This window comes from Delphinus delphis, chromosome 5 (assembly GCF_949987515.2).
Source record: "Delphinus delphis chromosome 5, mDelDel1.2, whole genome shotgun sequence".
NCBI lineage: Eukaryota > Metazoa > Chordata > Mammalia > Artiodactyla > Delphinidae > Delphinus > Delphinus delphis.
The window spans coordinates 21,992,917-22,012,967 of NC_082687.1; the positions used below are offsets into that span (position 1 = coordinate 21,992,917).

Sequence of the window (20,051 nt, forward strand, 5' to 3'; positions counted from 1 at the left end):
AGTTGTGGCAAGCAGGGGCCACTCTTCATCGCGGTGTGCGGGCCTCTCACTATGGTGGCCTCTCTTGTTGTGGAGCACAGGCTCCAGACGCGCAGGCTCAGTACTTGTGGCTCACGGGCCCAGCTGCTCCGCGGCATGTGGGATCCTCCCAGACCAGGGCTCGAACCTGTGTCCCCTGCATTAGCAGGCGGACTCTCAACCACTGCGCCACCAGGGAAGCCCTCTGACTTTGTTTTGAAACAGTAAGTACTTAGAACTTACATATTCCAGTGCCTGGAATATGATAGGCATTCAATAAATGTTAATTTGTACTTTTAAAAAATTACATGTTATATCTCAATCATGTTTTACATAATTAAAATTATATGTATGGTTTTGTATTACATATAACTTTAAAGTAGTTTAGATAAAGTCTGGAAGGATATAACCAAAAAGGCTCATAGTGGTTATCTCTGATTAAGGTTAGGGGTTGATTCCTTCTTTCCCATTTTACTTATGTGAATTGATTCTATTTGTCTGCAATTAATTAGCAATACACTTATAAAAAGAATATACCTGGTTTATCTTCAGATTGTATAAATCTTTTGCCTCTTACTTATAAAAAGAAAAAAATTTCATTAAAAACCACTAGTTGAATAATTAAAACAGCTATCATTTTAGTTTGGTTTCCCCAAATATAAAGATGTTGAAAAATATTATGTTTCCTTATGTGACTAAACTACCTTAGCTTTTATAAATAGCCCAGTATTCTGAAATATCCTTTTAAAAATTACTTTTTTGAAAAACATTATTCTTACAAAAAGACAGTAAAATTTCTTTAGCCAACATGTGTTTGCTCATGTCAATGCAAGACTTTCCAAAATCCTTATTGGCTCTAGAGAAGATGTAATTGAACAATATTCCTTAAGTTTCAATACATTTGATGGTGTTGCTGTTATACTCTTTATCAGAACATCACCAAAAAATTTTTTGTTTGCCAACGTGAAATTTGTAGTTTAATTCCATACAGGAAAGAAACAAACATATCACAACCACTGATGTAGGTGTCAAAATTAAGCAGGGATGAAGGGAATACACTGTCCAATTGTAGGCTCTCAGAGCCAAAGTGGGTTATTTAATTTGAAATTAATACGGGATTAGGTATCTCAACCATTCAGATTCTCCAGTTGGGTATTTCTAGCCACCCAGACATGACGATGGTGATAGAAGCAACTAATTATAGTTGCTAATCAAGAGTAACAAGGGAGGGGCTTCCCTGGTGGCGCAGTGGTTGAGAGTCTGCCTGCCAATGCAGGGGACACGGGTTCGTGCCCTGGTCCGGGAGGATCCCACATGCCGCGGAGCGGCTGGGCCCGTGAGCCATGGCCACTGAGCCTGACGCGTCTGCAGCCTGTGCTCCGCAATGGGAGAGGCCACAACAGGAAGAAGCCCGCGTACCGCAAAAAAAAAAAAAAAAAAAAAAGAGTAACAAGGGAACAGATGACTGAAAACAGATCACTGAAAAGTCATTCTATTTGGTTTTAGAATGAAGTTGTGATTCGCTTTGCAAATTTGCTCTCATTATTCTGGGAGTAAGCAGTTCAGTCACGTGCAGAGAAATTGAAAGACACTGGTCAGTATTCAATTTCTTTTTTTAAAACCATAAAGCAAATAGTTCACACTAAGGTAATTAAGAGCACAATGCTTTTATTTGCTTTCTCTGGATGAGCTTTGACGCTGGAAAAGAACCCAGAGAAACAGTCTGCTGATGAATACATCTCTGGTTCTTTAAAACACAGTAAGTGCCCATACAAGCCTGCTGAACAGTCACTGAGCTACTGCAGGCCTCCACCCCACCCTTCCCATGCACCCTTTCCTGTTGACCCACCCCACTGCCTCCCAGGGGACTTGCCTGTGTCCTGATAACCGCTCACCCCTACTACACGCATCAGCAGCCCCTTCGACAGAGCCCAACTATTCTGGTATCTGCCCTCCTCTTGGACCTGGCAAGAGTCCAACACCCCTCTCTGGGCATCCTGCCCACCAACAGGACCAAAATCCTTTTCCTCTGAAAGTGGTCGGTGTGCAGACTCAACTTCACTGTGTAGGACATGATAACTCCAAGTGATTTCTCCTAATTAAACCCAACATCACTTATCCTTTGATACAACTGAAATAATTAACTCTAAGCAACAACAGGAAGGCCCTATGGCAGTGATTCCATGAACTACCAGATGAAACAAACCTGTGCACAAAATCAAAGGTGCATCGCATCAATAAACTGTGTACACACAATTTGTGTTCTGATCTTGATACGCCAAATAGATGCATTCTTATCAAGATGACTGAACATCTATTTTTCTATATATAGAAGATGTGGTCCTATGGGAAACCTTTGATAACAGGTTTCTTATTATAAAATTACTACATATTCATCGTTTGAGAAATATATAAAGGAGGAAGAAAAGGAGAAAGGGGAGAAGTAGAGGGAAGAGGAGAGGGAGGAAAACTCTTAATCTCACCATCCAGGGATAATACCGTGAATATTTTGGTGGTTTTTTAAAATTGAGACTATTATATACCTTCTGATTTTTAGTCTGCCTTTTCCCACAAGATAGGTTGCAAACATATTTCGGTCAGTACACAATCCTTACAAAGCTTTGAGAGCAACAGGAGACAACATTTGCCCCCATCCTGGATCGAGTGGTTTGTTCTGCTCTCCCCACTTTAAACCCAGCATCTTCCTCTGGCTACAAAGTCTGCTCTGCAGGCCCCGTTCCTTCTCGGCAGCTCCCTTTCTTACCGAGACTTTCCTGGCCACCAGCAAACCAGCCAGGGGGCCGTACATTTAGCTAAATAACTTATTCCTTAGTCTCCTCACTTGTATTCTATGACCCTCTGATCTTTTTTGGATACAGACTTCAATGATTTGGGTTTTGTATCATTTCCACAAAGTCTAAATATACTAGGTTAAAAAAGCTGACTGATCAATCAGCAAATGGAGAGTTCTCTTGCTGATTTTTCAACCCTAGTCACATTTTTAAAAATTGTTTTTTGAATTTTATTTATTTTTTATACAGCAGGTTCTTATTAGTCACCTATTTTATACATATTAGTGTATATGTGTCAATCCCAATCTCCCAATTCATCCCACCACCGACCCCCCCACCTTTCCCCCTTGGTGTCCATACGTTTGTTCTCTACATCTGTGTCTCTATTTCTGCCTTGCAAACAGGTTCATCTGTACCATTTTTCTAGATTCCTCATATATGCGTTAATATACGATATTTGTTTTTCTCTTTCTGACTTACTTCACTCTGTAGGACAGTCTCTAGATCCATCCACGTCTCAACAAATGACTCAATTTCGTTCCTTTTTATGGCTGAGTAATAATCCATTGTATATATGTACCACACCTTCTTTATCCATTCGTCTGTCAATGGACATTTAGGTTGCTTCCATGACCTGGCTATTGTAAATCATGCTGCAACGAACACTGGGGTACATGAGTCTTTGAATTATGGTTTTCTCTGGGTATATGCCCAGTAGTGGGATTTCTGGGTCATATGGTAATTCTATTTTCAGTTTTTTAAGGAACCTCCATACTGTTCTCCATAGTGGCTGTAACAATTTACATTCCCACCAACAGTGCAACAGGGTTCCCTTTTCTCCACACCCTCTCCAGCATTTGTTGTTTGTAGATTTTCTGATGATGCCCATTCTAACTGGTGTGAGGTGATACCTCACTGTAGTTTTGATTTGCATTTCTCTAATAATTAGTGATGTTGAGCAGCTTTTCATGTGCTTCTTGGCCATCTGTATGTCTTCTTTGGAGAAATGTCTATTCAGGTTTTCTGTCTATTTTTTGATTGGGTTGTTTGTTTTTTTAATATTGAGGTGCATGAGCTGTTTCTATATTTTGGAGATTAATCTTTTGTCTGTTGATTCGTTTGCAAATATTTTCTCCCATTCTGAGGGTTGTCTTTTCATCTTGTTTATGATTTCCTTTGCTGTGCAAAAGCTTTTAAGTTTCATTAGGTCCCATTTGTTTATTTTTGTTCTCTTGCTGATTTGTTTTCAACCACAGAGTCATATTTTTTTAATTTAACAAAATGTGTGCTTTCATCAGAAGATTAAAGGTTTTATCCCAGTGCCCAATTTCCTGTATTTCTGTGTAGAATTCATTCTAGTTGCAGTTTCCATACATTTTGCAGTAACTTTTTCCTAATGTTGTAAAAGTTTCTGTTGAATATCATCAACTCTTTATTAAGATTTTAGGTTGAAATTTTAGCTTTACCTGTATAAGCAAAGTAAGATGAAAAGCTGAGGTAATTTACCTGGAAATCTGAGATTTAAAGAATCTGGCTATTTTGGGAAAGTTCACAAGTTAATAAAACTTCATCTTTGATCTATAAAGTCACACCTTAGAATAAAAACATAACTTTAACATCTTTAGTGTTCATATTTTTGGTTTCTAATATTCTCAGCTGATTCTTTTAGTTTTCAAAGAAGAAAAGTATTTGATGAAATTTAAAATTCACAACAAAACTTCCTTAATATTACAAAACTCTGAATATATGCTTTGCTAAGTGAAGAAGTAGTTCTATCTTCAATTGAGTTATTTGACGGTAAGCTGACAAAAGAAGTAATCTAGACTTATAAAATTTTATTGAAGCTTTCACTGTATCATATATTATTTCTAAATAGCTTATATTTCAATTCCAATAATTCTACATCTTATTGAAAACACATTCATCTTCATGACTGAGAAAACTGGCCATAAAACTCTATTATATAAAGTTTATTTTAGCTTAGGAGATTCTATGGGTTACTATAGATAATTGTCCATAATATGCTTACTACGAATAACTGTCAAATACGTGATAGATAAATCTAAAAATAAACATAGATATCAAGAGTAAAATATAAGTACCAGGGGTGTGGGGTTGTTGGCCTTACATTTGTGTTATCTACTAATGTAAATTATATCAAGATATAAGAAATCCAAAGGAAAATAACGATGCTTCATATCGACTCTCATATGCTGCTACAGCATGGGTAGCTGTAAGATCACATAAGGTCCTACAGAGATATGCTGGACTAAATTTCCATCTTTTATGACTGCGTGGAGGCTTCATTATTCTTTCTATGCCATTTCAGAAAATAAATTTTGGGCTAGTGAGCTATCTGCTCACACCTTGGGTACAAATAAAATACACTCTTAAAGGATGCTTGGCAAAAGGAACTCACTAACACTAAATATTTCCTAGTTTTATATGGTAGCAAAAGAAATGATTCTTTACAATAATCATACCAGGGGCATGCACTATTTTAAGCCCAGTACGGTCCACAATAAACAAAATGCAGTACGTGTGTTCTAAAAGATGGGAGACATAAACACAATACACAATAGTGAGAAGATGCCATTGAACTCACTGTCAAAGAAATCTGACTTATCTTAGAGAAAATTAGTTACAGTATATCGAAGAAAAATGTCAATAAATTCTTATCATTGCTTCAAAGAACTCTGGCAAATGTAGGCTTACTTTGCCTGGAGAGCACAGTGGCCGCCACACGTGAAAATTTAAGAAATAAAAGATTCATAAAAATATAACACAAAGTATTTTATCATACTTTAAATGAGTCATTGGCAAATCTGCTTATTATAGAATATTCCACCTACTCCTGAAAGGATCTGAATTAAGCAGGCTGTACTTCAACTGATATAAATAAACCAAATTTCAAAAGTAAAGGCGATGCCTCCCCGAAGTATATAGAGCTTTTAATTTATTGAAGCATTTAAGAAAAGAGAATCCATCAGATAATTATGAGCTGCAAAACTGTTATAAGCACACAAAATACTTTTCTCAAATCACCTGTAGCTATCTTTTGATTTCTTAAAACTTGAAGATTTGGGAGACGGATTTATATACTAGAGTAGAAAAATGAGCTTTTTAAAAGTGAAAAAGGAAAATGAAATATATTATGCCCAAGGTAAAGTGAGATATGAAAGGGAAGTAAGAAAAACTATAGTAAAAATCTATTTTTTAAAGGCATGGAATAATGAGTTTTCCTTTTGAGTTTTTATGTAAAATTGTTATTAAGTTTCTTCATATTATGAAAGAAATACACAGACACAGACGCACAGACACACATACACACACATGGTATACATGCGTATAAAACACTTGGGGTGCAAAACCACTCGTAATATTATGCTTAGAAGCAGCACCTTTGAACGACATGGCATCCAGCCAGCTGACCTTGAGCCTATGCATTCTTTAGATAGTTGAGATTCTACTGTGTAAGCAATTTTGTATTTTTTTTTTTACAGATAATGTTATATTTGTTGTTTTAAAAAAAATTTGTAAAGAATTTTAATGACTCACTCATTCATAAATTTAAACATATAGACATTGCATTAAATGAGTCATTAGCAAATTAGTTTATTTATAGTATATTCCACCTACTCACAAAAGGATCTGAATCAAATAGTTCCTACCTCAATTGATAGAAACCAAATTTTAAAACTGAAGAAATTGCCTCCTAAAAGGACATGGATTTTAAATTCTACTCATGCATACAAGGTTTACTTAATCATCTTCCTTTCTGTCCTTACAGTTATGTAGGTGTGTCAGAGTTTTTATTTTTTAATAAGTAAATGCAGGCAAGTATCTGTGTACATAAAGCAAAGTTATTTCCTTATGACAGAGTCTCAAAAGTTAAATTTGTAAGATAAATAATATGAATTATTTTTAAAGTTCTTAATAAAAATATGCAAATTGCTTTTCTGAAAGATTGTGCCACCTTACATTTCCACCAGTCACAGGTGAAAAGTGATGGTTTGGCGCTGACATTGTTTTTAGTTCTTTAAGAAGGACCTGACAAAACTAGGGCTATCAGTGAAAACAAACTGATTATTTAGAACATGCTACAGACAAGCTATTATGCTAGCCTCCAGAGACACAAAAATAAATATAATATTCTTTCCTTCGCAGATTTTACAGACTATGACAGTTTAGAATGTGCATGCGTCCCTGTGTGTGTGCACATGCAACTGTCTGTGACGGTTGGGGGGTTTGTAATGACAAAAATCGAATAACCAATAGTCATACTCTTTATTTTAGTTGAAGGTTTTGGCTTTAGCCTTTCTTGCTCATTGAACTGTAAGAACTATTTATAAATGAAGACATGACAAAAAGTCCAAAGCAACTGATTGGTGGCTCCACAAGCAGATTTTAATCAAAGTTAAAAAATAGACTCCCTTGATTAAACCAAACAACTTCATCATTTCTTTTTATTCTTCCTTTTTACTTTTTAAGCTCTACGTAATAATCATAAAACACCCATCGAACGTTTGCTGTGCGTCAGATGCTATTCTAAGCACTTAGCATGGTTTAATTTACTGCTGCCAACACCCTTATGAGTTAAGAACTATCAATTCCCTCATTTTACATCCAAGAAAACCACTTAGCTAGTAAGTGGCAGAGGTGCGATTTAAATCTTTGTGGACCAAATAAAGAAATGCACACTAGGTCTGCCTACTACAAAGTAGGCACTCGGAAAATCTTAACCATCACTGGCTATGCATGTTTCTGTTTTGACCGACAGGTTGTGAATACCGTGAGGTCAAGGGTCATGTCTAGAATATCTGGAATGTGGCTTTCCTCCATTAAAAAACTAATTAGTTACATTTCCATTATAATCACATTAAAAAAACCAATGACACAAAATAAAAGACAAAACCAAAAAGTAATAATGTGGAGGTGGGAGTGGGGAGTAGATAGTCTCACTCAAGGATTATTGGTTGAAGTAAAGACAAGGCAGAGGATTTGACATGCGATGTGGCTTTATAAGCTACAGGTTTAATAGCCTGACAGTTCTTAAATAAGTTCTCTGGACATCACAGGGCTCAATGTTTCCTGATCAACCTGCTTCTCTAGTTTCAGCTATGAACACTTGCACTTGGGTTACTGTGGCAGCCACAGGCTTGGGATCAGTGTGTGAGAGGCAGAGGCAAGAAAGGAAAGTGCCAGAGAGAAATATACAACATAACGGAATTCCTTGAAACTATCTATGTCTGAATGTTTCTGACCCCTCTCAAAACAGGAGAATACTATTTAAAAATATTGAAACAGAAACAGTTCCTAGAATTAAGTATAGGAAAAAAACCCTTGCTGTTGGTAACATACTTCAAGTTTTCTATACCAGTGGTTGTTAGGTAACCATGAAGAGATGCCCCCTAATGAAAGGCGAACTTTAAAGGGCAATGGATTAGCGTGTATATGCTCTAAGAAGAAATTCATTATAATTCACTCTAAAGATAAACTAGATAATAATAATTTAATAATATTTCTCAAGAGGTCAAACACTGGAAAAACTGGCCTTGACATCCTTAAGACAACTGGGGTATGAGGCCAACGTTCACTCCAATTGTCTATCAAACTCCAGGTCCTTCAACACGTATGCCCTCCATCTAAATACACAAAGTCATGCAACTTATTCAATACACAGGATCTCCCAAATAGAGATGGTGTACAGCTTGCATATCCATCTCTATCTGGATGTTGAAATTGGCTGCAATCCAATATCTTTATACAGTAACTTCAGAAAAGGCTTGATTTCCTGAAGCTGCTCTACCTTGCAGGCATTCTCTCTGCATGGGTAGTTTCATCTTCCTAATCTTTTCATTGTGATTAACTTCTAAGCCTTCTCAATGTTATTTGATTCATCCGATCCAAGCATGTTCAATTTGGAAAGGAATGAATCAGCATGAACTTCCTCCTCCTATTGTTAAATTATTTCTCCTTATGACCCTTCTCCTCTGGATACAGAAATATTAGAGCAAGGTGCAACTGTTAAAGGCTATCATTTGTTTAGTGTGTGTGTGTAAAAATATTAATCCGTTCCTCAGTAATCTGAGGACTCCACAAATTACACTTTACATTTCGGAAGCGGATATCTCCGTGATCTGCAAGGTCGGCTGATTCTTTGCGGCAATATCAATGTTTCCTTTCCATGGAGAAGGTGTCAAAAGGGACCCTCAAACTGTGAACAAGTGAGCCAAGAGCAATTCAGACACTGAAGCCTAATCTAAAAATAGATACCGATGCCACCCTTATGGAACTTTTTAGTTTACACTTCCAAAATGTTTTAGACACAAATACAAATAACATCTTGATACTAAAGTGGTTATCCATGTCAAGAACTCAAATTAAAATTTTTTATTTTAAATCAAGCATATATGTTCTAAAGCTTTCTAAAGCAAAGGATTAGAGCACCTTAGTTAGCATTGTGCTAGGACAGGTTGTGAAACTAAATGGTCTCTGTAATATGACTTCTATCTGAATACTTTTACAAATTTTTGCAAAGCAGATCTTTCCCCAAAACACTAAAGACATACAAAACCACAAAACATAAATAATGTAGAATACTTGGTTGACTACTGTAAATTAGTGTAAAGTTGAATTATTAACCCTGAATACCCACTATATACAACATGTTTTTAAATAACTTCAGATTAATTACTTGCAAACAGATCATCTTTCCTAATTCAGTTTTCTCACGTCATTGCTTTAATAACATAAAATAATACGTTGTTAGAATACTAATTGCTTATTATTTGTAAAAAGAATGTGTAATAGAGTGATTGAAGTTGTCAATCTTTTTTTGTAGAAGTTTGAAGTCATCCTTAAGCTATTAGCATTCTAAGCCAAATTTTTTTTCAGAGAGAAAACAGGTCAGTCCTGTCAGAAGTACCACAAATAGATCAGCTTTACTGCAGCTCCAGTAGAATCCAAATAGATCAGCTTTATTGCAGCTCTTGCAATGAGCTGACAGGTTATTTACTGGATTCATCAAAAGACTGTGGCTGGCTATGTTTATATGGTAAAAATAATCTGACTAACATGCAAGAACCAGAAGCATCTAGACTAAGCATTTAGTGCCTGTCTAGACATGGTCAAAACCAGAGACGGGGTACATGTTGATTAAATTCAGGGCATGTTATTTCCCTGCTGTTGAGGAAAAACATTCTTTGATCTTAATGATCTAGATTGGTTTTCATGATCAATCAATATCACCACATAATTATTTGGTTATTTACCAAATGACCTGACTATAAATTACTAAAAGGTGGTCTTTTGAAACTTTCACTTTTGATTCATGTTTTCAAGTGCAGAGAGAATAATTTCTCATAAAGGCTTTTTATACTAAGATGGAAAACATCTCAAAAAGCCCAGAGAAAAAGCCAAATAAAAGAATTTTACAATCATCTAGGGATACAGGTAAAAATTAAGGATCTCTATGGCAAAATTCATATATAAGACACTTTTCTGCCACTGGGATAGAGTTAAGAGACATTCTTCTAAATGAGCTAAATTGGCTTCTATCACTTGATTTTTTTATATAACAACTTTTAGCACTGAGATCTAACAAACAAAAAAGTATTTCCCAGGTTATTACTGGTGAATTTTGTCTTTTAAAAAATGGAATAAGAAAACTGGGTAGTGGGATATGGTCAATAATACTGTAATAACTTTTCATGGGGATAGGTGGTTACTAAACTTAACGCAGTGATCATTTCATAACGTATGCCAATGTCAACTCACGATGTAGTACACCTGAAACTAACATTATACTGTATGTCACCTATATTTCAATTTAAAAAAAGAAAACAGTGTAGCATTTCCAGTTAAATTCTGAAGAGTTGAAGACTTTGAATACTTTTGCATTATTGACAAGAAAAAATGGAAAAGAAAAAGGAAGGAAAAAAATAAAGGAAGGCAGTGAGAGAGGAAGTAAGAGGGGAGAGAAGGAAATTTCTTGCTGGAAAAAGCAGGCAATATTTGGCCTAGAGTTGAATTAATTTAAAATATGGTTCAAATCTAAACATGCGGATTCTGAGTGTGATAACATTCTCTATGAAAATACAGCACTCTATGCCTCTTGAAAAGACAAGTGATAGGAGGCACAGGAATAGTTTTATGGGTAACAGAGTCACCTACACACTTTTAGGAAGTACAGACATTTTAATGGGAAGACATCAGGATGGGAGCCTTGTTCTTTCAGAATAAAGGCCATTCGCCACTACTGAAATCTTGACAGCACTGCATCTGTACAGTCCCAAAGACCGAAAGCTATAGTGTTAGGGTTGACACTCTCTGGGTAACACTTAGTTGTTATTTTTTATGGGAGAAGAAAAATCAGGTATCAATACAAGTGGGAGATTCTACCATACTTTCAAGCAACTTCTAGGGCAGTGCTATTCAAATTTCACTGTGCCTCTGAACTGCCTAGGGGTCTGGTTTAAAATGCAGATTCTGATTCAATAGGTCTGGGGCCTGAGACTGCATGACACGGCTGCTTCTGCGGCATGAACACACTGGGAGCAGAAAGAGTCTAGGGCCTTAGCACTGAGGACCCTTAACATCCACAACCATGCAACAGTGTCACAGGAACTGTTGCCACGGGTAGAGTGCTTTAGATGTTGAAAGGGACAGATAAATGTGCTTTATATTATGAAAGGATGAAATTTTTGGCTACCCACTGACCACTTCTGGAAAACAGAAACTGCGTGTCACAAACCTCGATTGTGGCTGAGGGTCTCTTCAGAGTCATTTCACTTTGCCATTCGTTAGCAGAGATAGTACAGAATGATGGAGATGCCAAAGTCTGCTTCTCTAGTGTTTCGTAGTTCGGGCATGTGTGTTTTCAGTGGGACAAAAAGGAAAGAGTCACATGCGTAATTAAGATTTATCTTTATTAAGTTGCTTTCATTGAACATTCTGTGTAACGTCAAGTGATATAACATCTGTATCCCACCAAGCAGTGTATAAAAAAGGCAATGACAAATACAATTGCATTCAAAATAGTTTTTGTATAAACATCTGAAAACCGTAAATTATAAAACAGACAGATATGAGAAGTGCTCATTTACCATCCCTGCGCCAAGCTAACATCAATTCTCAATCTGATTTTTACTCAGTGCATCACCATGACCCATGAGCAAGACAGCATCATAACCAGTTGGCCTCCTTCTTGCTGAATCATCTCTAAGAGTCACAGCCCCAAAGCAAAGAGAGCTTCAATACTTGAAAACAATGAATTTACATAGTTTCGAATCATTCCACCTTCTACACTGGAAATTTCTCCCTGACGCTTCATATTTGTCAGTGTCTTCCACGTTGCCTGATAGGTAAGCCAGCATCACAGAGGACAGCCCACAATGGTTCCATTATCTGTGATGCCTCAGGCATCAGGACATTGTATTGGTCACGCTGCCTGCTCAGCAGTGATGTTATTCACAGGGGCTGTGGCAGAGCTACGGACATGGGACCCAATAGAAGAGGAAGAAGAAGCACCTGAAGTGGAAACAGCCTTGAATAGGGAGGGAAAGGGCCCCTCCAAGGCTGCAGCTTGTCTCTTTCAGCTTCCTGGGAAGAGCCACGGAAGGCGGCAGTGACCGTCCCAGAGACAACGAACACAAGGGGGCACTCTTGAGACCTGATGGGGCAGCACCACCTGTGCTCTCCTCCTTACCTCTGCTCTGATCCAAAACGAACATCTTAGGCAGTCCTCATTCCCAAGGCAAAATGTCAGAAGACCAACCCTTACCTGCCCTCTGAGACCCTTGTGCCTCAGTTTCTTAATTTTTATAACATAGCAATAATCCCCACTCCCCACCCCACCACTCCCAGATCATGGGGGATGCAGAATAAAACGAGGTCACATGAATAAAAAGACTCAGGAAGGAGGAAGGACTATGTTATTCATCATTATTATCATTTCTCACAATACTTCTGTTTCTTAAATGTAACACCTGCATTGCTACATGGATTCTTTTTTAAAAAATATTTATTTGGCTGTGCTGGGTCTCAGTCCTGGTATGTGGGAACTTTAGTTGCTGCGTGTGGGATCTAGTTCCCCGACCAGGGATTGAACCGGGCCCCCTGCACTGGGAGCGCGGAGCCTTAGCCACTGGACCACCAGGGAAGCCCCGCTACATGGATTCAAGGGGCCAACGGACACGTGGTGCTCAGTGAAAAAGCCTGGGGGAAAATGGCAGCAAAGTCTAGATTTTAAATTTAAATTCCACGTAATTCTTGTTGTTTGTCTGACCAGCCAGGCCTGGTGCACATCTCTACGACTCGAGCTCCGTGGAAGACCGGAGTTGCAGGTAGAATAGTAGTTTTGGCAAAGACACGATGGATGAATAGGGCTGTCCAGGCTAAGAGAGGGTGAGGGAGGGGTTCTGGGAAAGAACTAGAGGCTGGGTGAGGCCTGACAGAGTGTTCAGCTCAGCCTGGCCAGAGTGAGGATCTGGAAGCGAACGACTGTTCCTGGGACCCTCTCCATCCTGCACTTCTGCAGCAAGTAGAAGAATCTGGTAGTTTGAAGGCAGTGAAGGAAGACATACCCAATACATAGGGACCACGGTATAATGCATTGTGATTCCTGATCTTGAACTTGGAGAATACATTATTTTAAAAATAATCCCCAGTGAATACAATCTGTTAGGAAGTGGCTGATGTTAAGCAACACCCTTCCAGCAGAGAACTGGGTTTTGGCACCATGCAAATCCCAGTCACAATGGCTGGCACGCAAGTCGGGCCTAGCTGGCTGTGTGGCACGACCGCAGACTGTTGACAAGAGAGGGCAGGTGTGTCCAGCAACCAGAAAAACGGGAATCCTGACAGTCAGGATGTGAAGTATAATTGCTTTACAATGGTGTGTTAGTTTCTGCTTTATAACAAAGTGAATCAGTTATACATATACATATGTTCCCACATCTCTTCCCTCTTGCTTCTCCCTCCCACCCTCCCTATCCCACCCCTCTAGGTGGTCACAAAGCATCGAGCTGATCTCCCTGTGCTATGCGGCTGCTTCCCACTAGCTATCTATTTTACGTTTGGTAGTGTATATATGTCCATGCCACTCTCTCACTTCGTCCCAGCTTACCCTTCCCCCTCCCCGTATCCTCAAGTCCATGCTCTAGTAGGTCTGTGTCTTTATTCCTGTCTTACCCCTAGGTTCTTCATGACCTTTTCTTTTTTCTTAGATTCCATATATATGTGTTAGCATACGGTATTTGTTTTTCTTTTTCTGACTTACTTCACTCTGTATGACAGATTCTAGGTCCATCCACCTCACTACAAATATCTCAATTTCGTTTCTTTTTATGGCTGAGTAATATTCCATTGTATATATGTGCCACATCTTCTTTATCCATTCATCCGATGATGGACGCTTAGGTTGCTTCCATGTCCTGGCTATTGTAAATAGAGCTGCAGTGAACATTGTGATACATGACTCTCTTTGAATTTTGTTTTTCTCAGGGTATATGCCCAGTAGTGGGATTGCTGGGTCATAGGGTAGTTCTATTTTTAGTTTTTTAAGGAACCTCCATACTGTTCTCCATAGTGGCTGTATCAATTTACATTCCCACCAACAGTGCAAGAGTGCTCGCTTTTCTCCACACCCTCTCCAGCATTTATTGTTTCTAGATTTTTTGATGATGGGGCTAGATGCCTCTATCAGTCGGGGTCATGTTTGAAAAACAGAAACCACTCTAAGTATTTCAAACAAAGGAAACTGGTTCGCCAGGCAAAGATGAAAAGTAAACAGGGGAGTTTGAGACAACCTAGAGATTAGCCTCCACAGGAAATTCTACCACTCCTGGGACTGGGGGAATCAAAAGAAAGAGTGTGTTACTAAAGCCCAGAGGCTGGGGCTGGCCTGTGAGTTCTAGAACCAAAGGTAAGGTTGCCCAGTGGAGCAGAGCCATGAAACGGGCTAAACACTCTGGGGATGCCACCCAAGGCAGAACGAGAGAGAGAAATATCCAGGCTTCTCCTGCCTCTGCTTCTATCAGTGCTTCCCATTGCCATACCTTCCCACAAACCAGATGGCAGGGGAACACGGAATACTCCCTGGGATACAGGGAAGGGCAAGGGATGCTGACCGGCAGATGATGGAAACTAAGACTTTAGCTCATAGGGTTATCCAGTTAGTTAACCCCTTGCACTGATCTTACACACAGCAGACGACCTGCCAAATACCATCTGTTTAGTGAACAGAGACTATTCACCAACCAGCAAATTAAGTATTCCATTTCCCCTGGCAGCTGAATTTCTGACTGTAAATTAACAAACTGGAACTCTTCCGGCTGAAACATTGTCTCCCATGAGTTTTGTTATTGCAATTCAATCTCTCTGAATGAGAAGTCAAGATCTTGGTCCTAAAAATGGAATCTAGACCAAAGTTGCCCAATTAAGGGTAGCCCTGGTTCCAGGGTTGACTCTACGGTAAGGATGGGCAGACTTTTTCTGGAGAGTCAGAAGGTAAATATTTTAGGCTTCATGGGCCACATAATCTGTTGCGTACTCAGTAGACTGCTCAACTCTGCACTATAGGGAGAAAGCAGCTCTCAGCAATGCCTACACAAATGTGCTGTGACTGTGTCCCAATAAAACTTTACAAAAAAGGGTGGTGGGACGGATTTGGCTCTCAGGCTGGGACAGTCTGCTGACCCCTGGTCCAGACCAATGTCAACCAAGTAAAGGAAGCCCATCTTGAAGTAACTCTCAAAATGAAGCAATAAGTAGCTAAAAATTTGAGGGTATGGCTGATATCCATTGCTATTTACTAATTGGAATTATACCCTTTAATCTCAATCTAATAAAAGGTTCAAATTTTTACTACATTTTCCCCTGAACTCCTTTATATTACAGATCACTCAGAAAATCTCTTTAGTTTTATTTTGTCTCAGAACCATTTTTATATTCATATGACTTTTGACTTACTGCTTTTCTATACAATTTGAGTTGCATCTAATTAAAATAGGACTTTAAAGAATTTTCCATTTTGCTTTTCAAAATATTTTCATTCCTAGTACTTAAACAATCTGCTGTCATTCCTTTCTTTTTTTTTCCTTATGTAAAGTTTGGTGGGAAAATCTCTAGCATAAGAACATTTTCTTTCAAAATACATTCTTCTAGATATGTTTGAAAACTGGTGATACTATCTACTCAGCTGTTTTCATAAAAATGTATAAGAGTATACATTCTTAATCCATTAAAAGATTACATATCTTTTATAAAATTGCAAATAGGAACTACTTTTTAAAGATTTCTTTGAAGTTTTCTAAAATTGCACAACATAAGCTGACATGCATAGGTTAAATTATTTCCAGTCCTTTCTAGACTTTGCAAACTTTGCTCGAATGCCTTTTGCTGTTTGCCATTTGCTCCAAATTCATTTCTCTCTCTACCAGTCTTTAGTTAGCCTACCCCCCATTTCTATCTGAAAAATGCTTTTTTTTTGTTTTGAAAAATGCTTTTTTAAAAAAAATAAAAATAAATTGTACCAGTGATATTCAGTTTTCCTTTGCATTTTCTCTTAAGATAGAATGCTTGCTGTCTCCTCTTTGACCTAGAGCACAAGATGAGGCCACAGATTCTTAAACACAAGCTAATCTGATTTGACTTAATCCATCACTCAGGGTTTGCCTCCTTATCTTCACAGTATGTGTTTTTCTGTCAAGGTTTCAAACTGGCCTTCCATTCTTCACGTATTCTTCCTCTTGCAAAATTTATGAGCACCTTTACATGGGTGGACCCTGACTCTCTGTTCCTGACTTGTTTACACATCAACTTTGAAACTTTTCTTTTGTCAAACTGGCATTGTCTGTCTGGCCCTCTTGAGATCTTTACTTCCAAGTCTCTGATGAAAAAGAAAAACACATTGCCCATAAAGCACTAACATCATTCCCCAAAAGATTTCATATGATAAACGCTACACAAAATTCTTGACAATTTTGCTTATGTTTAGATATTTAATACATGGTAGTGAGTGTCACTTCCTTCCCTCGGTCAAAAAGATCCCATGTGGAGGAGGAGAGCTAATTCTATCAACACGCCAGTCACCTGAGGTCAGCGGAATTGCTATTTTTGCCTCCCAAATCCCAAAATGTAGGTCTAAGGAGTATAGTGTGTGGGTAGAAGCCTGGGGCCCTGGAAAAGTTGCCTGGCCGAGGGCTGTGTGCTCTTTAGCTGCACCTGTTACACTTCCTTCTGCTATATTAGGACAGAGGAGGCAAAAAAGGGGATGGAAATCAATGAGTTATGCCCATTCAAAACAAGAGGGGCTCAAGAGAAATGAAAACATAGGTCCACACAACAACCTGTACACGAACGCTTATAGCAGCCTTATTTACAATCACCCCAACCCAGATGTCCTCAGTGGTGAATGAACACACACACTGTGGCACATCCACAGACAAAACTGCTACCCAGGAGCCAACTACTGATACACGCAACGACAGAAATGAATCTCAAATGCTTTATGTTCGGTAGCAGAAGCCAGGTGCAAAAGGCCACAGACTGTGTGATCCCATTCATACAGCATTCTGTGGTCGGAAAAGATCCTTGATACAATTTCAATTTTCTTCTTTTCAATTAAATTTACCAAGGCTTGATTTGTGACCCAAGATATGATCTATCCTGGAGAACATTCCATGAGCACTTGAGAAGAAAGAGTACTCTGTTGTTTTTGGATGGAATGTCCTATAAATATCAATTAAGTCCATCTTGTTTAATGTATCATTGAAACCTTGCGTTTCCTTATGTATTTTCATTTTGGATGACCTGTCCATGGGTGAAAGTGGGGGTGTTAAAGTCCCCTACTATGATTGTGTTACTGTCGATTTCCCCTTTTATGGCTGTTAGCATCTGCCTTATGTATTGAGGTGCTCCTATGTTGGGTGCATAAATATTTACAATTGTTATATCTTCTTCTTGGATTGATCCCTTGATCATTATGTAGTGTCCTTCTTTGTGTCTTGTCATAGTCTTTATTTTAAAGTCTATTTTGTCTGATATGAGAATTGCTACTCCAGCCTTCTTTTGGTTTCCATTTGCATGGAATATCTTTTTCCATCCCCTCACTTTCAGTCTGTATGTGTCCCTAGGTCTGAAGTGGATCTCTTGTAGACAGCATATATACGGGTCTTGTTTTTGTACCCATTCAGCCAGTCTATGTCCTGGAAAAGGCAAAACTATAGGGAAGGAGAACGCCACTGTGATTGTCAGGTGATGGAGGTGGGGGAAGGATTTGACTACGAAGTGGCAGCACGAGAGTATTCTGGGAGGTGATGGAACGCTTCTGTATCTTGATTTTGGTGGTGGTACGTGACTCTTGTCAAAACTCATAGGATTGTAAAAAAAAAAAAAAAGTGAATTTTACTTACTACATGCAATTAAAAAAATAAATGTCAAAAACTTCTTTTAAAAATCAAACCAAGAGAGGGGAGAGCCTACTGGCTGCAGAAGCAAGAACAGAGGCCCTGAAGATTATATTCTGCCACTGTTGTTTAATTAACAACTTGGGGAAGATTCCCATCTTCTTTTCCTGAAGTTTCCCCTCCCTGGTGAAGCGTGACCAGCCAGGCTGGTGTTCTCACCACGTGTCAGGATCCGTGCTTGCAGACGTTCTGCTTACCCTGGCCTTGAGTCCTGTTGCAGATAGACCAGCCATCCATCCTCTGTGGCTAGAGACCTGGCCAGGGCTGGGCTCTGCTTGGGGCTTTGTCCTGCTCGCTTCTCTGACCACTGAGGTTAAGTTGTTTCTCTAATCTAAATGATGGAGGCTTTGATTTTTCTTGCAGCAGCTTTAAAACAAAACAAACAAAAACCCAGCAGCTGTTGCCTGCGTCAGTCTCTGAGATTTCAGTCAGGGAAAAATGAATCTTTTTTTTCTTGAAACCTAAGTGTCCCAAGGGAAGCACAACAGTCTGCTCTCAATTTTTTATAAAGTGTAATCATGCTCTGAAACTGAGAAGGCCACACAAATGGCATAAATCGATTTTCTGAGAATTTATCCTGTTCCAAAATGAAACCCAATGCTAGTGAAGGATACCTGTACTTGACGATTCCCTGGGGCCAGCGGGTAAATGGTGAAGCCTGACAGGGTGTCCTCAGCCAACATGGGCTTCAATTAATGAAGAGAACAGGCATCTATTTTCTCCCCTCTGAAATCTCAGAAGTTAAAATCTCAGAAGGCCTTGTGGGATTTTGAAAAGGTGTATTTGGAGGGGAGGGCCTCCATTTTATAAACTTTGCTGCTTTGCAAGGGAAATGATTCCACTGTGTCCCATGTTTAACTATTACTAGGCTTGCTTTCAAAAGCAGAGGGGATTGTGTCTATAAACAGTTTTAAAAGGAGTTTAAGATTAAAGATCGGTTCTAAAAACTCTCTTCCATTTCAAATGCACAATATCTCTGCACAATTCACAGTGATGGCATAGGGTTAGACAGTGCTATTTAAGGAAGAGTTATCTTGTTTCATCATCTCTATCAGTTCTGTCAGGTTCTAATAGAGACAATTTGTTACTAGATGTGCCTAATTCACTGTAAAACATGATAAAGGGTATTTAGCTGCTGTGATGCATTCTTAGTGTGAAGACTGGAGAGGTCGACTCGGCTAAAAATGTTGGTTTTCTGCTCTCCCCAGTCCCCAGCTACTTGCATTCAACACACCCTATCCTGTTTTCAATGATCTTAAAATTAAGCCTTGCCTTTAACAAGGCTTAATTTTGGAAAAACATTAGGCCAGTAAAACTCCTAAGAAAGTCAAACGGCTGCTTTGATCTTTTTCCTTTCTTATTTTCACGCTTTGAGGAGCTTATATAGTGATCAACTGCTAGAGTGAGACCCCCTCAGCCCAAATTTCAGTTCCACCACTTAACAGTCGGTGTGAGCTTGGGCAAGTTACTTAACCTCTCCGAGCTTCAATCGCCTCATCTGAAAAAAAGGAATGGTCAATACGAGTACTTGTCATGCAGGATCACTGTTTTTTAAAAAAAGGTAAAATATAAAAAGTGCTTAGAACAGTGCCTGTCATATAGTAAGTTCTACAAACGTATAAGTAGTTGTCATTGTTGTTATTAGGTGAATATCTGCTGAACAACACATACAGTAGTGGAAAGAGAATGATTTGGGGGGGGGGTGAAACAGACATGACCTTAAATTCTACCATGTATTACCTGCATGTCCTCTGAGCCTCAGTCTCCTCAT

At 38.7% G+C, this 20,051-nt stretch overlaps 1 protein-coding gene across 1 annotated transcript in view; it reads right to left on the bottom strand.

Annotated features, from left to right (window-relative positions):
* RNF150 (ring finger protein 150) overlaps positions 1-20,051 on the bottom strand; it is a 237,109-nt gene that overhangs the window by 169,280 nt on the left and 47,778 nt on the right. The gene's annotated exons all lie outside the window — the stretch shown is intronic.